Here is a 15211-nt window from a genome sequence, read left to right on the forward strand (position 1 = left end):
ATCGAAATTACACTCTCATTATTTACTTATTTTTGATGTATTCTGCATTAATGAGTTTGACAAAATTTCATTGCATCGACCGGGAATCGAACCCGTGCCGCCCGCGTGGCAGGCGAGCATTCTTCCACTGAACCACCGATGCGATATATCGTTCACAGAACATAATTCTTTCCTTTGCCATTTTGTCATTAATTCTTTGAATGTCATTCCAGCAAAAGGAATCGAAATTACACTCTCATTATTTACTTATTTTTGATGTATTCTTCATTAATGAGTTTGACAAAATTTCATTGCATCGACCGGGAATCGAACCCGGGCCGCCCGCGTGGCAGGCAAGCATTCTACCACTGAACCACCGATGCGATATATCATTCACAGAACATAATTCTTTCCTTTGCCATTTTTTCATGAATGCTTTGAATGTAATCCCAACAAAAGGAATCGGAATTACACTCTCATTATTTACTTATTTTTGATGTATTCTTCATTAATGAGTTTGACAAAATTTCATTGCATCGACCGGGAATCGAACCCGGGCCGCCCGCGTGGCAGGCGAGCATTCTACCACTGAACCACCGATGCGATATATCATTCACAGAACATAATTCTTTCCTTTGCCATTTTTTCATGAATGCTTTGAATGTCATTCCAACAAAAGGAATCGAAATTACACTCTCATTATTTACTTGTTTTTGATGTATTCTTCATTAATGAGTTTGACAAAATTTCATTGCATCGACCGGGAATCGAACCCGGGCCGCCCGCGTGGCAGGCGAGCATTCTACCACACAACCACCGATACGATATATCGTTCACAGAACTTAATTCTTTCCTTTGCCATTTTGTCATTAATGCTTTGAATGTCATTCCAGCAAAAGGAATCGAAATTACACTCTCATTAGTTACTTATTTTTGATGCATTCTTGATTAATGAGTGTGACAAAATTTCATTGCAGCGACCGGGAATCGAACCCGGGCCGCCCGCGTAGCAGGCGAGCATTCTACCACTGAACCACCGATGCAATATATCGTTCGCAGGACATAATTCTTTCCTTTGCCATTTTGTCATAAATGCTTTGAATGTCATTCCAACAAAAGGAATCGAAATTACACTCTCATTATTTACTTAGTTTTTTATATATTCTTCATTAATGAGTTTGACAAAATTTCATTGCATCGACCGGTAATCGAACCCGGGCCGCCCGCGTGGCAGGCGAGCATTCTACCACTGAACCACCGATGCGATATATCGTTCACAGAACATAATTCTTTCCTTTGCCATTTTGTCATTAATGCTGTGAATGTCATTCCAGCAAAAGGAATCGAAATTACACTCTCATTATTTACTTATTTTTGATGCATTCTCGATTAATGAGTTTGACAAAATTTCATTGCATCGACCGGGAATCGAACCCGGGCCGCCCGCGTGGCAGGCGAGCATTCTACCACTGAACCACCGATGCGATATATCGTTCACAGAACATAATTCTTTCCTTTGCCATTTTTTCATTAATGCTTTGAATGTCATTCCAGCAAAAGGAATCGAAATTACACTCTCATTATTTACTTATTTTTGATGCATTCTCGATTAATGAGTTTGACAAAATTTCATTGCATCGACCGGGAATCGAACCCGGGCCGCCCCCGTGGCAGGCGAGCATTCTACCACTGAACCACCGATGCGATATATCGTTCACAGAACATAATTCTTTCCTTTGCCATTTTGTCATTAATGCTTTGAATGTCATTCCAGCAAAAGGAATCGAAATTACACTCTCATTATTTACTTATTTTTGATGCATTCTCGATTAATGAGTTTGACAAAATTTCATTGCATCGACCGGGAATCGAACCCGGGCCGCCTGCGTGGCAGGCGAGCATTCTACCACTGAACCACCGATGCGATATATCGTTCACAGAACATAATTCTTTCCTTTGCCATTTTGTCATTAATGCTTTGAATGTCATTCCAGCAAAAGGAATCGAAATTACACTCTCATTATTTACTTATTTTTGATGCATTCTCGATGAATGAGTTTGACAAAATTTCATTGCATCGACCGGGAATCGAACCCGGGCCGCCCGCGTGGCAGGCGAGCATTCTACCACTGAAACACCGATGCGATATATCGTTCACAGAACATAATTCTTTCCTTTGCCATTTTGTCATTAATGCTTTGAATGTCATTCCAGCAAAAGGAATCGAAATTACACTCTCATTATTTACTTCTTTTTGATGTATTCTTCATTAATGAGTTAGACAAAATTTCATTGCATCGACCGGGAATCGAACCCGTGCCGCCCGCGTGGCAGGCGAGCATTCTACCACTGAACCACCGATGCGATATATCGTTCACAGAACATAATTCTTTCCTTTGCCATTTTGTCATTAATGCTTTGAATGTCATTCCAATAAAAGGAATCGAAATTACACTCTCATTATTTACTTATTTTTGATGTATTCTTCATTAGTGAGTTTGACAAAATTTCATTGCATCGACCGGGAATCGAACCCAGGCCGCCCGCGTGGCAGGCGAGCATTCTACCACTGAACCACCGATGCGATATATCGTTCACAGAACATAATTTTTTCCTTTGCCATTTTGTCATTAATGCTTTGAATGTCATTCCAGCAAAAGGAATTGAAATTACACTCTCATTATTTACTTTTTTTTGATGTATTCTTCATTAATGAGTTTGACAAAATTTCATTGCACCGACCGGGAATCGAACCCGTGCCGCCCGCGTGTCAGCCGAGCATTCTACCACTGAACCACCGATGCGATATATCGTTCACAGAACATAATTCTTTCCTTTGCCATTTTGTCATTAATGCTTTGAATGTCATTCCAACAAAAGGAATCGAAATTACACTCTCATTATTTACTTCTTTTTGATGTATTCTTCATTAATGAGTTTGACAAAATTTCATTGCATCGACCGGGAATCGAACCCGTGCCGCCCGCGTGGCAGGCGAGCATTCTACCACTGAACCACCGATGCGATATATCGTTCACAGAACATAATTCTTTCCTTTGCCATTTTGTCATTAATGCTTTGAATGTCATTCCAGCAAAAGGAATCGAAATTACACTCTCATTATTTACTTATTTTTGATGCATTCTCGATTAATGAGTTTGACAAAATTTCATTGCATCGACCGGGAATCGAACCCGGGGCGCCCGCGTGGCAGGCGAGCATTCTACCACTGAAACACCGATGCGATATATCGTTCACAGAACATAATTCTTTCCTTTGCCATTTTGTCATTAATGCTTTGAATGTCATTCCAGCAAAAGGAATCGAAATTACACTCTCATTATTTACTTCTTTTTGATGTATTCTTCATTAATGAGTTAGACAAAATTTCATTGCATCGACCGGGAATCGAACCCGTGCCGCCCGCGTGGCAGGCGAGCATTCTACCACTGAACCACCGATGCGATATATCGTTCACAGAACATAATTCTTTCCTTTGCCATTTTGTCATTAATGCTTTGAATGTCATTCCAATAAAAGGAATCGAAATTACACTCTCATTATTTACTTATTTTTGATGTATTCTTCATTAGTGAGTTTGACAAAATTTCATTGCATCGACCGGGAATCGAACCCGGGCCGCCCGCGTGGCAGGCGAGCATTCTACCACTGAAACACCGATGCGATATATCGTTCACAGAACATAATTTTTTCCTTTGCAATTTTGTCATTAATGCTTTGAATGTCATTCCAGCAAAAGGAATTGAAATTACACTCTCATTATTTACTTCTTTTTGATGTATTCTTCATTAATGAGTTTGACAAAATTTCATTGCACCGACCGGGAATCGAACCCGTGCCGCCCGCGTGTCAGCCGAGCATTCTACCACTGAACCACCGATGCGATATATCGTTTACAGAACATAATTCTTTCATTTGCCATTTTGTCATTAATGCTTTGAATGTCATTCCAACAAAGAGATCGAAATTACACTCTCATTATTTACTTCTTTTTGATGTATTCTTCATTAATGAGTTTGACAAAATTTCATTGCATCGACCGGGAATCGAACCCGTGCCGCCCGCGTGGCAGGCGAGCATTCTACCACTGAACCACCGATGCGGTATATCGTTCACAGAACATAATTCTTTCTTTGCCATTTTGTCATTAATGCTTTGAATGTCATTCCAATAAAAGGAATCGAAATTACACTCTCATTATTTACTTCTTTTTGATGTATTCTTCATTAATGAGTTTGACAAAATTTCATTGCATCGACCGGGAATCGAACCCGTGCCGCCCGCGTGTCAGCCGAGCATTCTACCACTGAACCACCGATGCGATATATCGTTCACAGGACATAATTCTTTCCTTTGCCATTTTGTCATTAATGCTTTGAATGTCATTCCAGCAAAAGGAATCGAAATTACACTCTCATTATTTACTTCTTTTTGATGTATTCTTCATTAATGAGTTTGACAAAATTTCATTGCATCGACCGGGAATCGAACCCGGGCCGCCCGCGTGGCAGGCGAGCATTCTACCACTGAACCACCGATGCGATATATCGTTCACAGAACATAATTCTTTCCTTTGCCATTTTGTCATGAATGCTTTGAATGTCATTCCAACAAAAGGAATCGAAATTACACTCTCATTATTTAATTCTATTTGATGTATTCTTCATTAATGAGTTTGACAAAATTTCATTGCATCGACCGGGAATCGAACCCGGGCCGCCCGCGTGGCAGGCGAGCATTCTACCACTGAACCACCGATGCGATATATCGTTCACAGAACATAATTATTTCCTTTGCCATTTTGTCATTATGCTTTGAATGTCATTCCAACAAAAGGAATCGAAATTACACTCTCATTATTTACTTCTTTTTGATGTATTCTTCATTAATGAGTTTGACAAAATTTCATTGCATCGACCGGGAATCGAACTCGTGCCGCCCGCGTGTCAGCCGAGCATTCTACCACTGAACCACAGATGCGATATATCGTTCACAGAACATAATTCTTTCCTTTGCCATTTTGTCATTAATTCTTTGAATGTCATTCCAGCAAAAGGAATCGAAATTACACTCTCATTATTTACTTCTTTTTGATGTATTCTTCATTAATGACTTTGACAAAATTTCTTTGCATCGACCGGGAATCGAACCCGTGCCGCCCGCGTGTCAGCCGAGCATTCTACCACAGAACCACCGATGCGATATATCGTTCACAGAACATAATTCTTTCCTTTGCCATTTTGTCATTAATGCTTTGAATGTCATTCCAGCAAAAGGAATCGAAATTACACTCTCATTCTTTATTTCTTTTTGATGTATTCTTCATTAATGAGTTTGACAAAATTTCATTGCATCGACCGGGAATCGAACCCGGGCCGCCCGCGTGGCAGGCGAGCATTCTACCACTGAACCACCGATGCGATATATCGTTCACAGAACATAATTCTTTCCTTTGCCATTTTGTCATGAATGCTTTGAATGTCATTCCAACAAAAGGAATCGAAATTACACTCTCATTATTTACTTCTATTTGATGTATTCTTCATGAATGAGTTTGACAAAATTTCATTGCATCGACCGGGAATCGAACCCGGGCCGCCCGCGTGGCAGGCGAGCATTCTACCACTGAACCACCGATGCGATATATCGTTCACAGAACATAATTCTTTCCTTTGCCATTTTGTCATGAATGCTTTGAATGTCATTCCAACAAAATGAATCGAAATTACACTCTCATTATTTACTTCTTTTTGATGTATTCTTCATTAATGAGTTTGACAAAATTTCATTGCATCGACCGGGAATCGAACCCGGGCCGCCCGCGTGGCAGGCGAGCATTCTACCACTGAACCACCGATGCGATATATCGTTCACAGAACATAATTCTTTCCTTTGCCATTTTGTCATTAATGCTTTGAATGTCATTCCAACAAAAGGAATCGAAATTACACTCTCATTATTTACTTCTTTTTGATGTATTCTTCATTAATGAGTTTGACAAAATTTCATTGCATCGACCGGGAATCGAACCCGTGCCGCCCGCGTGTCAGCCGAGCATTCTACCACTGAACCACCGATGCGATATATCGTTCACAGAACATAATTCTTTCCTTTGCCATTCTGTCATTAATGCTTTGAATGTCATTCCAGCAAAAGGAATCGAAATTACACTCTCATTATTTACTTCTTTTTGATGTATTCTTCATTAATGAGTTTGACAAAATTTCATTGCATCGACCGGGAATCGAACCCGTGCCGCCCGCGTGTCAGCCGAGCATTCTACCACTGAACCACCGATGCGATATATCGTTCACAGAACATAATTCTTTCCTTTGCCATTTTGTCATTAATGCTTTGAATGTCATTCCAGCAAAAGGAATCGAAATTACACTCTCATTATTTACTTATTTTTGATGTATTCTTCATTAATGAGTTTGACAAAATTTCATTGCATCGACCGGGAATCGAACCCGGGCCGCCCGCGTGGCAGGCGAGCATTCTACCACTGAACCACCGATGCGATATATCGTTCACAGAACATAATTCTTTCCTTTGCCATTTTGTCATGAATGCTTTGAATGTCATTCCAACAAAAGGAATCGAAATTACACTCTCATTATTTACTTCTTTTTGATGTATTCTTCATTAATGAGTTTTACAAAATTTCATTGCATCGACCGGGAATCGAACCCGGGCCGCCCGCGTGGCAGGCGAGCATTCTACCACTGAACCACCGATGCGATATATCGTTCACAGAACATAATTCTTTCCTTTGCCATTTTGTCATTAATGCTTTGAATGTCATTCCAACAAAAGGAATCGAAATTACACTCTCATTATTTACTTCTTTTTGATGTATTCTTCATTAATGAGTTTGACAAAATTTCATTGCATCGACCGGGAATCGAACTCGTGCCGCCCGCGTGTCAGCCGAGCATTCTACCACTGAACCACCGATGCGATATATCGTTCACAGAACATAATTCTTTCCTTTGCCATTTTGTCATTAATGCTTTGAATGTCATTCAAGCAAAAGGAATCGAAATTGCACTCTCATTATTTACTTCTTTTTGATGTATTCTTCATTAATGAGTTTGACAAAATTTCATTGCATCGACCGGGAATCGAACCCGTGCCGCCCGCGTGGCAGGCGAGCATTCTACCACTGAACCACCGATGCGATATATCGTTCACAGAACATAATTCTTTCCTTTGCCATTTTGTCATTAATGCTTTGAATGTCATTCCAATAAAAGGAATCGAAATTACACTCTCATTATTTACTTCTTTTTATGTATTCTTCATTAATGAGTTTGACAAAATTTAATTGCATCGATCGGGAATCGAACCCGTGCCGCCCGCGTGTCAGCCGAGCATTCTACCACTGAACCACCGATGCGATATATCGTTCACAGAACATAATTCTTTCCTTTGCCATTTTGTCATTAATGCTTTGAATGTCATTCCAGCAAAATGAATCGAAATTACACTCTCATTATTTACTTCTTTTTGATGTATTCTTCATTAATGAGTTTGACAAAATTTCATTGCATCGACCGGGAATCGAACCCGTGCCGCCCGCGTGGCAGGCGAGCATTCTACCACTGAACCACCGATGCGATATATCGTTCACAGAACATAATTCTTTCCTTTGCCATTTTGTCATGAATGCTTTGAATGTCATTCCAACAAAAGGAATCGAAATTACACTCTCATTATTTACTTCTTTTTGATGTATTCTTCATTAATGAGTTTGACAAAATTTCATTGCATCGACCGGGAATCGAACCCGGGCCGCCCGCGTGTCAGCCGAGCATTCTACCACTGAACCACCGATGCGATATATCGTTCACAGAACATAATTCTTTCCTTTGCCATTTTGTCATGAATGCTTTGAATGTCATTCCAACAAAAGGAATCGAAATTACACTCTCATTATTTACTTCTTTTTGATGTATTCTTCATTAATGAGTTTGACAAAATTTCATTGCATCGACCGGGAATCGAACCCGGGCCGCCCGCGTGGCAGGCGAGCATTCTACCACTGAACCACCGATGCGATATATCGTTCACAGAACATAATTCTTTCCTTTGCCATTTTGTCATTAATGCTTTGAATGTCATTCCAACAAAAGGAATCGAAATTACACTCTCATTATTTACTTCTTTTTGATGTATTCTTCATTAATGAGTTTGACAAAATTTCATTGCATCGACCGGGAATCGATCCCGTGCCGCCCGCGTGTCAGCCGAGCATTCTACAACTGAACCACCGATGCGATATATCGTTCACAGAACATAATTCTTTCCTTTGCTATTTTGTCATTAATCCTTTGAATGTCATTCAAGCAAAAGGAATCGAAATTACACTCTCATTATTTACTTCTTTTTGATGTATTCTTCATTAATGAGTTTGACAAAATTTCATTGCATCGACCGGGAATCGAACCCGTGCCAGGCGAGCATTCTACCACTGAAACACCGATGCGATATATCGTTAACAGAACATAATTCTTTCCTTTGCCATTTTGTCATTAATGCTTTGAATGTCATTCCAATAAAAGGAATCGAAATTACACTCTCATTATTTACTTCTTTTTATGTATTCTTCATTAATGAGTTTGACAAAATTTCATTGCATCGATCGGGAATCGAACCCGTGCCGCCCGCGTGTCAGCCGAGCATTCTACCACTGAACCACCGATGCGATATATCGTTCACAGAACATAATTCTTTCCTTTGCCATTTTGTCATTAATGCTTTGAATGTCATTCCAGCAAAAGGAATCGAAATTACACTCTCATTATTTACTTCTTTTTGATGTATTCTTCATTAATGAGTTTGACAAAATTTCATTGCATCGACCGGGAATCGAACCCGTGCCGCCCGCGTGGCAGGCGAGCATTCTACCACTGAACCACCGATGCGATATATCGTTCACAGAACATAATTCTTTCCTTTGCCATTTTGTCATGAATGCTTTGAATGTCATTCCAACAAAAGGAATCGAAATTACACTCTCATTATTTACTTCTTTTTGATGTATTCTTCATTAATGAGTTTGACAAAATTTCATTGCATCGACCGGGAATCGAACCCGGGCCGCCCGCGTGGCAGGCGAGCATTCTACCACTGAACCACCGATGCGATATATCGTTCACAGAACATAATTTTTTCCTTTGCCATTTTGTCATGAATGCTTTGAATGTCATTCCAACAAAAGGAATCGAAATTACACTCTCATTATTTACTTCTTTTTGATGTATTCTTCATTAATGAGTTTGACAAAATTTCATTGCATCGACCGGGAATCGAACCCGGGCCGCCCGCGTGGCAGGCGAGCATTCTACCACTGAACCACCGATGCGATATATCGTTCACAGAACATAATTCTTTCCTTTGCCATTTTGTCATTAATGCTTTGAATGTCATTCCAACAAAAGGAATCGAAATTACACTCTCATTATTTACTTCTTTTTGATGTATTCTTCATTAATGAGTTTGACAAAATTTCATTGCATCGACCGGGAATCGATCCCGCGCCGCCCGCGTGTCAGCCGAGCATTCTACCACTGAACCACCGATGCGATATATCGTTCACAGAACATAATTCTTTCCTTTGCCATTTTGTCATTAATGCTTTGAATGTCATTCAAGCAAAAGGAATCGAAATTACACTCTCATTATTTACTTCTTTTTGATGTATTCTTCATTAATGAGTTTGACAAAATTTCATTGCATCGACCGGGAATCGAACCCGTGCCGCCCGCGTGGCAGGCGAGCATTCTACCACTGAACAACCGATGCGATATATCGTTCACAGAACATAATTCTTTCCTTTGCCATTTTGTCATTAATGCTTTGAATGTCATTCCAACAAAAGGAATCGAAATTACACTCTCATTATTTACTTCTTTTTGATGTATTCTTCATTAATGAGTTTGACAAAATTTCATTGCATCGACCGGGAATCGATCCCGTGCCGCCCGCGTGTCAGCCGAGCATTCTACCACTGAACCACCGATGCGATATATCGTTCACAGAACATAATTCTTTCCTTTGCCATATGATCATTAATGCTTTGAATGTCATTCAAGCAAAAGGAATCGAAATTACACTCTCATTATTTACTTCTTTTTGATGAATTCTTCATTAATGAGTTTGACAAAATTTCATTGCATCGACCGGGAATCGAACCCGTGCCGCCCGCGTGGCAGGCGAGCATTCTACCACTGAACCACCGATGCGATATATCGTTCACAGAACATAATTCTTTCCTTTGCCATTTTGTCATTAATGCTTTGAATGTCATTCCAACAAAAGGAATCGAAATTACACTCTCATTATTTACTCCTTTTTATGTATTCTTCATTAATGAGTTTGACAAAATTTCATTGCATCGATCGGGAATCGAACCCGTGCCGCCCGCGTGTCAGCCGAGCATTCTACCACTGAACCACCGATGCGATATATCGTCCACAGAACATAATTCTTTCCTTTGCCATTTTGTCATTAATGCTTTGAATGTCATTCCAGCAAAAGGAATCGAAATTACACTCTCATTATTTACTTCTTTTTGATGTATTCTTCATTAATGAGTTTGACAAAATTTCATTGCATCGACCGGGAATCGAACCCGTGCCGCCCGCGTGGCAGGCGAGCATTCTACCACTGAACCACCGATGCGATATATCGTTCACAGAACATAATTCTTTCCTTTGCCATTTTGTCATGAATGCTTTGAATGTCATTCCAACAAAAGGAATCGAAATTACACTCTCATTATTTACTTCTTTTTGATGTATTCTTCATTAATGAGTTTGACAAAATTTCATTGCATCGACCGGGAATCGAACCCGGGCCGCCCGCGTGGCAGGCGAGCATTCTACCACTGAACCACCGATGCGATATATCGTTCACAGAACATAATTCTTTCCTTTGTCATTTTGTCATTAATGCTTTGAATGTCATTCCAACAAAAGGAATCGAAATTACACTCTCATTATTTACTTCTTTTTGATGTATTCTTCATTAATGAGTTTGACAAAATTTAATTGCATCGACCGGGAATCGAACCCGTGCACCCCGCGTGTCAGCCGAGCATTCTACCACTGAACCACCGATGCGATATATCGTTCACAGAACATAATTCTTTCCTTTGCCATTTTGTCATTAATGCTTTGAATGTCATTCCAGCAAAAGGAATCGAAATTACACTCTCATTATTTACTTCTTTTTGATGTATTCTTCATTAATGAGTTTGACAAAATTTCATTGCATCGACCGGGAATCGAACCCGGGCCGCCCGCGTGGCAGGCGAGCATTCTACCACTGAACCACCGATGCGATATATCGTTCACAGAACATAATTCTTTCCTTTGCCATTTTGTCATGAATGCTTTGAATGTCATTCCAACAAAAGGAATCGAAATTACACTCTCATTATTTACTTCTTTTTGATGTATTCTTCATTAATGAGTTTGACAAAATTTCATTGCATCGACCGGGAATCGAACCCGGGCCGCCCGCGTGGCAGGCGAGCATTCTACCACTGAACAACCGATGCGATATATCGTTCACAGAACATAATTCTTTCCTTTGCCATTTTGTCATTAATGCTTTGAATGTCATTCCAACAAAAGGAATCGAAATTACACTCTCATTATTTACTTTTTTTTGATGTATTCTTCATTAATGAGTTTGACAAAATTTCATTGCATCGACCGGGAATCGATCCCGTGCCGCCCGCGTGTCAGCCGAGCATTCTACCACTGAACCACCGATGCGATATATCGTTCACAGAACATAATTCTTTCCTTTGCCATATGGTCATTAATGCTTTGAATGTCATTCAAGCAAAAGGAATCGAAATTACACTCTCATTATTTACTTCTTTTTGATGAATTCTTCATTAATGAGTTTGACAAAATTTCATTGCATCGACCGGGAATCGAACCCGTGCCGCCCGCGTGGCAGGCGAGCATTCTACCACTGAACCACCGATGCGATATATCGTTCACAGAACATAATTCTTTCCTTTGCCATTTTGTCATTAATGCTTTGAATGTCATTCCAATAAAAGGAATCGAAATTACACTCTCATTATTTACTTCTTTTTATGTATTCTTCATTAATGAGTTTGACAAAATTTCATTGCATCGATCGGGAATCGAACCCGGGCCGCCCGCGTGGCAGGCGAGCATTCTACCACTGAACCACCGATGCGATATATCGTTCACAGAACATAATTCTTTCCTTTGCCATTTTGTCATTAATGCTTTGAATGTCATTCCAACAAAAGGAATCGAAATTACACTCTCATTATTTACTTCTTTTTGATGTATTCTTCATTAATGAGTTTGACAAAATTTCATTGCATCGACCGGGAATCGAACCCCCGGGCCGCCCGCGTGGCAGGCGAGCATTCTACCACTGAACCACCGATGCGATATATCGTTCACAGAACATAATTCTTTCCTTTGCCATTTTGTCATGAATGCTTTGAATGTCATTCCAACAAAAGGAATCGAAATTACACTCTCATTATTTACTTCTTTTTGATGTATTCTTCATTAATGAGTTTGACAAAATTTCATTGCATCGACCGGGAATCGAACCCGGGCCGCCCGCGTGGCAGGCGAGCATTCTACCACTGAACCACCGATGCGATATATCGTTCACAGAACATAATTCTTTCCTTTGTCATTTTGTCATTAATGCTTTGAATGTCATTCCAACAAAAGGAATCGAAATTACACTCTCATTATTTACTTCTTTTTGATGTATTCTTCATTAATGAGTTTGACAAAATTTAATTGCATCGACCGGGAATCGAACCCGTGCACCCCGCGTGTCAGCCGAGCATTCTACCACTGAACCACCGATGCGATATATCGTTCACAGAACATAATTCTTTCCTTTGCCATTTTGTCATTAATGCTTTGAATGTCATTCCAGCAAAAGGAATCGAAATTACACTCTCATTATTTACTTCTTTTTGATGTATTCTTCATTAATGAGTTTGACAAAATTTCATTGCATCGACCGGGAATCGAACACGTGCCGCCCGCGTGGCAGGCGAGCATTCTACCACTGAACCACCGATGCGATATATCGTTCACAGAACATAATTCTTTCCTTTGCCATTTTGTCATTAATGCTTTGAATGTCATTCCAATAAAAGGAATCGAAATTACACTCTCATTATTTACTTCTTTTTGATGTATTCTTCATTAATGAGTTTGACAAAATTTCATTGCATCGACCGGGAATCGAACCCGTGCCGCCCGCGTGTCAGCCGAGCATTCTACCACTGAACCACCGATGCGATATATCGTTCACAGAACATAATTCTTTCCTTTGCCATTTTGTCATTAATGCTTTGAATGTCATTCCAACAAAAGGAATCGAAATTACACTCTCATTATTTACTTCTTTTTGATGTATTCTTCATTAATGAGTTTGACAAAATTTCATTGCATCGACCGGGAATCGAACCCGTGCCGCCCGCGTGGCAGGCGAGCATTCTACCACTGAACCACCGATGCGATATATCGTTCACAGAACATAATTCTTTCCTTTGCCATTTTGTCATTAATGCTTTGAATGTCATTCCAGCAAAAGGAATCGAAATTACACTCTCATTATTTACTTATTTTTGATGCATTCTCGATTAATGAGTTTGACAAAATTTCATTGCATCGACCGGGAATCGAACCCGGGCCGCCCGCGTGGCAGGCGAGCATTCTACCACTGAAACACCGATGCGATATATCGTTCACAGAACATAATTCTTTCCTTTGCCATTTTGTCATTAATGCTTTGAATGTCATTCCAGCAAAAGGAATCGAAATTACACTCTCATTATTTACTTCTTTTTGATGTATTCTTCATTAATGAGTTAGACAAAATTTCATTGCATCGACCGGGAATCGAACCCGTGCCGCCCGCGTGGCAGGCGAGCATTCTACCACTGAACCACCGATGCGATATATCGTTCACAGAACATAATTCTTTCCTTTGCCATTTTGTCATTAATGCTTTGAATGTCATTACAATAAAAGGAATCGAAATTACACTCTCATTATTTACTTATTTTTGATGTATTCTTCATTAGTAAGTTTGACAAAATTTCATTGCATCGACCGGGAATCGAATCCGGGCCGCCCGCGTGGCAGGCGAGCATTCTACCACTGAACCACCGATGCGATATATCGTTCACAGAACATAATTTTTTCCTTTGCCATTTTGTCATTAATGCTTTGAATGTCATTCCAGCAAAAGGAATTGAAATTACACTCTCATTATTTACTTCTTTTTGATGTATTCTTCATTAATGAGTTTGACAAAATTTCATTGCACCGACCGGGAATCGAACCCGTGCCGCCCGCGTGTCAGCCGAGCATTCTACCACTGAACCACCGATGCGATATATCGTTCACAGAACATAATTCTTTCCTTTGCCATTTTGTCATTAATGCTTTGAATGTCATTCCAACAAAAGGAATCGAAATTACACTCTCATTATTTACTTCTTTTTGATGTATTCTTCATTAATGAGTTTGACAAAATTTCATTGCATCGACCGGGAATCGAACCCGTGCCGCCCGCGTGGCAGGCGAGCATTCTACCACTGAACCACCGATGCGATATATCGTTCACAGAACATAATTCTTTCCTTTGCCATTTTGTCATTAATGCTTTGAATGTCATTCCAATAAAAGGAATCGAAATTACACTCTCATTATTTACTTCTTTTTGATGTATTCTTCATTAATGAGTTTGACAAAATTTCATTGCATCGACCGGGAATCGAACCCGCGCCGCCCGCGTGTCAGCCGAGCATTCTACCACTGAACCACCGATGCGATATATCGTTCACAGAACATAATTCTTTCCTTTGCCATTTTGTCATTAATGCTTTGAATGTCATTCCAGCAAAAGGAATCGAAATTACACTCTCATTATTTACTTCTTTTTGATGTATTCTTCATTAATGAGTTTGACAAAATTTCATTGCATCGACCGGGAATCGAACCCGGGCCGCCCGCGTGGCAGGCGAGCATTCTACCACTGAACCACCGATGCGATATATCGTTCACAGAACATAATTCTTTCCTTTGCCATTTTGTCATGAATGCTTTGAATGTCATTCCAACAAAAGGAATCGAAATTACACTCTCATTATTTACTTCTTTTTGATGTATTCTTC

The 15211-nt window shown here is 39.9% G+C and overlaps 56 non-coding genes across 56 annotated transcripts; all 56 read right to left on the minus strand.

The window, feature by feature from the left end:
* Nucleotides 1-291: 291 nt before the first annotated feature.
* Nucleotides 292-362, minus strand: Trnag-gcc (transfer RNA glycine (anticodon GCC)). Its single transcript has one exon. It is a non-coding gene; the product is annotated as a tRNA-Gly (tRNA).
* A 149-nt stretch (nt 363-511) lies between these two features.
* Nucleotides 512-582, minus strand: Trnag-gcc (transfer RNA glycine (anticodon GCC)). Its single transcript has one exon. It is a non-coding gene; the product is annotated as a tRNA-Gly (tRNA).
* Nucleotides 583-951: 369 nt separating this feature from the next.
* Trnas-gcu (transfer RNA serine (anticodon GCU)) lies at nt 952-1022 on the minus strand. The gene has a single exon. It is a non-coding gene; the product is annotated as a tRNA-Ser (tRNA).
* Nucleotides 1023-1172: 150 nt separating this feature from the next.
* On the minus strand, nt 1173-1243 carry Trnag-gcc (transfer RNA glycine (anticodon GCC)). Its single transcript has one exon. It is a non-coding gene; the product is annotated as a tRNA-Gly (tRNA).
* A 149-nt stretch (nt 1244-1392) lies between these two features.
* Trnag-gcc (transfer RNA glycine (anticodon GCC)) lies at nt 1393-1463 on the minus strand. The gene has a single exon. It is a non-coding gene; the product is annotated as a tRNA-Gly (tRNA).
* Nucleotides 1464-1612: 149 nt separating this feature from the next.
* Trnag-gcc (transfer RNA glycine (anticodon GCC)) lies at nt 1613-1683 on the minus strand. The gene has a single exon. It is a non-coding gene; the product is annotated as a tRNA-Gly (tRNA).
* A 149-nt stretch (nt 1684-1832) lies between these two features.
* Trnag-gcc (transfer RNA glycine (anticodon GCC)) lies at nt 1833-1903 on the minus strand. Its single transcript has one exon. It is a non-coding gene; the product is annotated as a tRNA-Gly (tRNA).
* Nucleotides 1904-2052: 149 nt separating this feature from the next.
* Trnag-gcc (transfer RNA glycine (anticodon GCC)) lies at nt 2053-2123 on the minus strand. The gene has a single exon. It is a non-coding gene; the product is annotated as a tRNA-Gly (tRNA).
* Nucleotides 2124-2272: 149 nt separating this feature from the next.
* On the minus strand, nt 2273-2343 carry Trnag-gcc (transfer RNA glycine (anticodon GCC)). Its single transcript has one exon. It is a non-coding gene; the product is annotated as a tRNA-Gly (tRNA).
* Nucleotides 2344-2492: 149 nt separating this feature from the next.
* Trnag-gcc (transfer RNA glycine (anticodon GCC)) lies at nt 2493-2563 on the minus strand. The gene has a single exon. It is a non-coding gene; the product is annotated as a tRNA-Gly (tRNA).
* Nucleotides 2564-2712: 149 nt separating this feature from the next.
* Nucleotides 2713-2783, minus strand: Trnav-gac (transfer RNA valine (anticodon GAC)). Its single transcript has one exon. It is a non-coding gene; the product is annotated as a tRNA-Val (tRNA).
* Nucleotides 2784-2932: 149 nt separating this feature from the next.
* Nucleotides 2933-3003, minus strand: Trnag-gcc (transfer RNA glycine (anticodon GCC)). The gene has a single exon. It is a non-coding gene; the product is annotated as a tRNA-Gly (tRNA).
* A 369-nt stretch (nt 3004-3372) lies between these two features.
* On the minus strand, nt 3373-3443 carry Trnag-gcc (transfer RNA glycine (anticodon GCC)). Its single transcript has one exon. It is a non-coding gene; the product is annotated as a tRNA-Gly (tRNA).
* A 149-nt stretch (nt 3444-3592) lies between these two features.
* On the minus strand, nt 3593-3663 carry Trnag-gcc (transfer RNA glycine (anticodon GCC)). Its single transcript has one exon. It is a non-coding gene; the product is annotated as a tRNA-Gly (tRNA).
* Nucleotides 3664-3812: 149 nt separating this feature from the next.
* On the minus strand, nt 3813-3883 carry Trnav-gac (transfer RNA valine (anticodon GAC)). The gene has a single exon. It is a non-coding gene; the product is annotated as a tRNA-Val (tRNA).
* A 148-nt stretch (nt 3884-4031) lies between these two features.
* Nucleotides 4032-4102, minus strand: Trnag-gcc (transfer RNA glycine (anticodon GCC)). The gene has a single exon. It is a non-coding gene; the product is annotated as a tRNA-Gly (tRNA).
* A 148-nt stretch (nt 4103-4250) lies between these two features.
* Trnav-gac (transfer RNA valine (anticodon GAC)) lies at nt 4251-4321 on the minus strand. Its single transcript has one exon. It is a non-coding gene; the product is annotated as a tRNA-Val (tRNA).
* A 149-nt stretch (nt 4322-4470) lies between these two features.
* Nucleotides 4471-4541, minus strand: Trnag-gcc (transfer RNA glycine (anticodon GCC)). Its single transcript has one exon. It is a non-coding gene; the product is annotated as a tRNA-Gly (tRNA).
* Nucleotides 4542-4690: 149 nt separating this feature from the next.
* On the minus strand, nt 4691-4761 carry Trnag-gcc (transfer RNA glycine (anticodon GCC)). The gene has a single exon. It is a non-coding gene; the product is annotated as a tRNA-Gly (tRNA).
* Nucleotides 4762-5349: 588 nt separating this feature from the next.
* Trnag-gcc (transfer RNA glycine (anticodon GCC)) lies at nt 5350-5420 on the minus strand. Its single transcript has one exon. It is a non-coding gene; the product is annotated as a tRNA-Gly (tRNA).
* A 149-nt stretch (nt 5421-5569) lies between these two features.
* On the minus strand, nt 5570-5640 carry Trnag-gcc (transfer RNA glycine (anticodon GCC)). Its single transcript has one exon. It is a non-coding gene; the product is annotated as a tRNA-Gly (tRNA).
* A 149-nt stretch (nt 5641-5789) lies between these two features.
* Nucleotides 5790-5860, minus strand: Trnag-gcc (transfer RNA glycine (anticodon GCC)). The gene has a single exon. It is a non-coding gene; the product is annotated as a tRNA-Gly (tRNA).
* Nucleotides 5861-6009: 149 nt separating this feature from the next.
* Trnav-gac (transfer RNA valine (anticodon GAC)) lies at nt 6010-6080 on the minus strand. The gene has a single exon. It is a non-coding gene; the product is annotated as a tRNA-Val (tRNA).
* A 149-nt stretch (nt 6081-6229) lies between these two features.
* Trnav-gac (transfer RNA valine (anticodon GAC)) lies at nt 6230-6300 on the minus strand. Its single transcript has one exon. It is a non-coding gene; the product is annotated as a tRNA-Val (tRNA).
* A 149-nt stretch (nt 6301-6449) lies between these two features.
* Trnag-gcc (transfer RNA glycine (anticodon GCC)) lies at nt 6450-6520 on the minus strand. Its single transcript has one exon. It is a non-coding gene; the product is annotated as a tRNA-Gly (tRNA).
* A 149-nt stretch (nt 6521-6669) lies between these two features.
* On the minus strand, nt 6670-6740 carry Trnag-gcc (transfer RNA glycine (anticodon GCC)). The gene has a single exon. It is a non-coding gene; the product is annotated as a tRNA-Gly (tRNA).
* Nucleotides 6741-7109: 369 nt separating this feature from the next.
* On the minus strand, nt 7110-7180 carry Trnag-gcc (transfer RNA glycine (anticodon GCC)). Its single transcript has one exon. It is a non-coding gene; the product is annotated as a tRNA-Gly (tRNA).
* Nucleotides 7181-7328: 148 nt separating this feature from the next.
* On the minus strand, nt 7329-7399 carry Trnav-gac (transfer RNA valine (anticodon GAC)). The gene has a single exon. It is a non-coding gene; the product is annotated as a tRNA-Val (tRNA).
* Nucleotides 7400-7548: 149 nt separating this feature from the next.
* Nucleotides 7549-7619, minus strand: Trnag-gcc (transfer RNA glycine (anticodon GCC)). Its single transcript has one exon. It is a non-coding gene; the product is annotated as a tRNA-Gly (tRNA).
* A 149-nt stretch (nt 7620-7768) lies between these two features.
* On the minus strand, nt 7769-7839 carry Trnav-gac (transfer RNA valine (anticodon GAC)). Its single transcript has one exon. It is a non-coding gene; the product is annotated as a tRNA-Val (tRNA).
* Nucleotides 7840-7988: 149 nt separating this feature from the next.
* On the minus strand, nt 7989-8059 carry Trnag-gcc (transfer RNA glycine (anticodon GCC)). The gene has a single exon. It is a non-coding gene; the product is annotated as a tRNA-Gly (tRNA).
* Nucleotides 8060-8636: 577 nt separating this feature from the next.
* Nucleotides 8637-8707, minus strand: Trnav-gac (transfer RNA valine (anticodon GAC)). Its single transcript has one exon. It is a non-coding gene; the product is annotated as a tRNA-Val (tRNA).
* Nucleotides 8708-8856: 149 nt separating this feature from the next.
* Nucleotides 8857-8927, minus strand: Trnag-gcc (transfer RNA glycine (anticodon GCC)). Its single transcript has one exon. It is a non-coding gene; the product is annotated as a tRNA-Gly (tRNA).
* Nucleotides 8928-9076: 149 nt separating this feature from the next.
* On the minus strand, nt 9077-9147 carry Trnag-gcc (transfer RNA glycine (anticodon GCC)). The gene has a single exon. It is a non-coding gene; the product is annotated as a tRNA-Gly (tRNA).
* A 149-nt stretch (nt 9148-9296) lies between these two features.
* Trnag-gcc (transfer RNA glycine (anticodon GCC)) lies at nt 9297-9367 on the minus strand. The gene has a single exon. It is a non-coding gene; the product is annotated as a tRNA-Gly (tRNA).
* An 809-nt stretch (nt 9368-10176) lies between these two features.
* Trnag-gcc (transfer RNA glycine (anticodon GCC)) lies at nt 10177-10247 on the minus strand. Its single transcript has one exon. It is a non-coding gene; the product is annotated as a tRNA-Gly (tRNA).
* Nucleotides 10248-10395: 148 nt separating this feature from the next.
* Trnav-gac (transfer RNA valine (anticodon GAC)) lies at nt 10396-10466 on the minus strand. The gene has a single exon. It is a non-coding gene; the product is annotated as a tRNA-Val (tRNA).
* A 149-nt stretch (nt 10467-10615) lies between these two features.
* Trnag-gcc (transfer RNA glycine (anticodon GCC)) lies at nt 10616-10686 on the minus strand. The gene has a single exon. It is a non-coding gene; the product is annotated as a tRNA-Gly (tRNA).
* A 149-nt stretch (nt 10687-10835) lies between these two features.
* On the minus strand, nt 10836-10906 carry Trnag-gcc (transfer RNA glycine (anticodon GCC)). The gene has a single exon. It is a non-coding gene; the product is annotated as a tRNA-Gly (tRNA).
* Nucleotides 10907-11055: 149 nt separating this feature from the next.
* Trnav-gac (transfer RNA valine (anticodon GAC)) lies at nt 11056-11126 on the minus strand. Its single transcript has one exon. It is a non-coding gene; the product is annotated as a tRNA-Val (tRNA).
* A 149-nt stretch (nt 11127-11275) lies between these two features.
* On the minus strand, nt 11276-11346 carry Trnag-gcc (transfer RNA glycine (anticodon GCC)). The gene has a single exon. It is a non-coding gene; the product is annotated as a tRNA-Gly (tRNA).
* Nucleotides 11347-11495: 149 nt separating this feature from the next.
* Nucleotides 11496-11566, minus strand: Trnag-gcc (transfer RNA glycine (anticodon GCC)). Its single transcript has one exon. It is a non-coding gene; the product is annotated as a tRNA-Gly (tRNA).
* Nucleotides 11567-11935: 369 nt separating this feature from the next.
* Trnag-gcc (transfer RNA glycine (anticodon GCC)) lies at nt 11936-12006 on the minus strand. The gene has a single exon. It is a non-coding gene; the product is annotated as a tRNA-Gly (tRNA).
* A 148-nt stretch (nt 12007-12154) lies between these two features.
* Nucleotides 12155-12225, minus strand: Trnag-gcc (transfer RNA glycine (anticodon GCC)). The gene has a single exon. It is a non-coding gene; the product is annotated as a tRNA-Gly (tRNA).
* Nucleotides 12226-12374: 149 nt separating this feature from the next.
* Nucleotides 12375-12447, minus strand: Trnag-gcc (transfer RNA glycine (anticodon GCC)). Its single transcript has one exon. It is a non-coding gene; the product is annotated as a tRNA-Gly (tRNA).
* A 149-nt stretch (nt 12448-12596) lies between these two features.
* Nucleotides 12597-12667, minus strand: Trnag-gcc (transfer RNA glycine (anticodon GCC)). The gene has a single exon. It is a non-coding gene; the product is annotated as a tRNA-Gly (tRNA).
* A 149-nt stretch (nt 12668-12816) lies between these two features.
* On the minus strand, nt 12817-12887 carry Trnav-gac (transfer RNA valine (anticodon GAC)). The gene has a single exon. It is a non-coding gene; the product is annotated as a tRNA-Val (tRNA).
* A 369-nt stretch (nt 12888-13256) lies between these two features.
* Trnav-gac (transfer RNA valine (anticodon GAC)) lies at nt 13257-13327 on the minus strand. Its single transcript has one exon. It is a non-coding gene; the product is annotated as a tRNA-Val (tRNA).
* Nucleotides 13328-13476: 149 nt separating this feature from the next.
* Nucleotides 13477-13547, minus strand: Trnag-gcc (transfer RNA glycine (anticodon GCC)). Its single transcript has one exon. It is a non-coding gene; the product is annotated as a tRNA-Gly (tRNA).
* Nucleotides 13548-13696: 149 nt separating this feature from the next.
* On the minus strand, nt 13697-13767 carry Trnag-gcc (transfer RNA glycine (anticodon GCC)). The gene has a single exon. It is a non-coding gene; the product is annotated as a tRNA-Gly (tRNA).
* Nucleotides 13768-13916: 149 nt separating this feature from the next.
* Trnag-gcc (transfer RNA glycine (anticodon GCC)) lies at nt 13917-13987 on the minus strand. Its single transcript has one exon. It is a non-coding gene; the product is annotated as a tRNA-Gly (tRNA).
* Nucleotides 13988-14136: 149 nt separating this feature from the next.
* On the minus strand, nt 14137-14207 carry Trnag-gcc (transfer RNA glycine (anticodon GCC)). The gene has a single exon. It is a non-coding gene; the product is annotated as a tRNA-Gly (tRNA).
* A 149-nt stretch (nt 14208-14356) lies between these two features.
* On the minus strand, nt 14357-14427 carry Trnav-gac (transfer RNA valine (anticodon GAC)). Its single transcript has one exon. It is a non-coding gene; the product is annotated as a tRNA-Val (tRNA).
* Nucleotides 14428-14576: 149 nt separating this feature from the next.
* Nucleotides 14577-14647, minus strand: Trnag-gcc (transfer RNA glycine (anticodon GCC)). The gene has a single exon. It is a non-coding gene; the product is annotated as a tRNA-Gly (tRNA).
* A 149-nt stretch (nt 14648-14796) lies between these two features.
* Trnav-gac (transfer RNA valine (anticodon GAC)) lies at nt 14797-14867 on the minus strand. The gene has a single exon. It is a non-coding gene; the product is annotated as a tRNA-Val (tRNA).
* Nucleotides 14868-15016: 149 nt separating this feature from the next.
* On the minus strand, nt 15017-15087 carry Trnag-gcc (transfer RNA glycine (anticodon GCC)). The gene has a single exon. It is a non-coding gene; the product is annotated as a tRNA-Gly (tRNA).
* Nucleotides 15088-15211: the final 124 nt, after the last annotated feature.

This window comes from Euprymna scolopes, chromosome 7, assembly GCF_053919585.1.
Source record: "Euprymna scolopes isolate OS-2025 chromosome 7, ASM5391958v1, whole genome shotgun sequence".
NCBI lineage: Eukaryota > Metazoa > Mollusca > Cephalopoda > Sepiida > Sepiolidae > Euprymna > Euprymna scolopes.